We start from the raw sequence: 1,300 nt of genomic DNA on the forward strand, positions 1-1,300 counted from the left end.
GCTTCTCCTGGCAGCCTGCAAGAGACAGAAAAGATAATGAGCACATAACTTCAAGAAACAAATCCCAACTTCACCACTGTATTTTTTTTTTAGCATTTCAGCTGTCTTTTAGCCAGATTGAAGGCTTTGGGTCCGTCACTCTGCTTAATTTAGTGTTGAAACTGTTAAATAACGGGATCCTGCATTAACTCCGTTAACTGTTAACAGCAGCTCAACAATCAGTCCTTCGTCTCTGAAAAACAGTGGTTTCAAAGCTGCGCTATTACCTGTAGCCACCGGGTCAGTTTGCTTTGCAGAGGAGGAGACCTCGACTGATATATTGCAGATAAAATCACATTAACAACATATCGAAGGCATCCTTAAACTTCACTATTCACACTTCACACTTGAGCACCCGTTCTGGGATACACAGTGTCGGCCCGCCCAGCCTGACCTTGGCGCTCCTCTCCGCTCCTCTCACCCACACTTGAGCATCCGTTCAGCCCATGTTTCCCTGAAACATGGGCTGAACGGATGCTCAAAACATGGGCTGGGTACCAGAAGTGGTGCCATGAAAATGTGAAGTGATTCGATTGCGGAACCGTCTAATCAAAATGGCAAAGCACAAAATTTATCTATGTGAAGGTGTTTATGTGGAGTAAATGTCACAGTTCTCCACAGGCAAAAGAGCTCTGCTTAGTCTTTGAGGAGGTGGATATGGTGCATAATTACAGGAATAAGTTATGCTGCCGCTCGATTACAAAAAAAAAAAAAGCTGTGACTGAATTTTGAAGAGAAATGGTTTGAAAACATTCTATCAATGCTTAAATTAAGGACATATGTGCATTTAAAACAGAAATTCGGCCCTGAAACTTATGTAACATTTTGTTTATTGAGAAACCAAAGATCTTTATTTGCACAGCGGAGAGCTGGTATTCTTCCTGTGGCAATTCAACAACAATCAGGAGGATGGAGGAACAGAATGTGTGGCTCAGAGAGTTAGATGTTCCATGAAATTGCTCGTCTAAAACCTGACACCTTATGGTGCTGAGATGACCCGAAGCTATTTTGATGTGTTAAAGTTTCCTGATTTTGTTGCAAAAGCCTGGAAAAGAAGACAAGATAGACTGTCCAATTAGTGCTACACAGTCTTTGAGAGAGATCCATGATCTCAGTCCTACACAATGATAATCTGATTATGTACGATGCTAACTATTTGCATGACACAATTAAAAAAAATCCTTCATTCATTCATTAATATTAGATATTAACGTAAGTTACACGGAACAATGGGAAACACACGTATATGTAGCCAGAGAGC

Source organism: Epinephelus moara, chromosome 21 (assembly GCF_006386435.1).
Source record: "Epinephelus moara isolate mb chromosome 21, YSFRI_EMoa_1.0, whole genome shotgun sequence".
Taxonomy (NCBI): Eukaryota; Metazoa; Chordata; class Actinopteri; order Perciformes; family Serranidae; genus Epinephelus; species Epinephelus moara.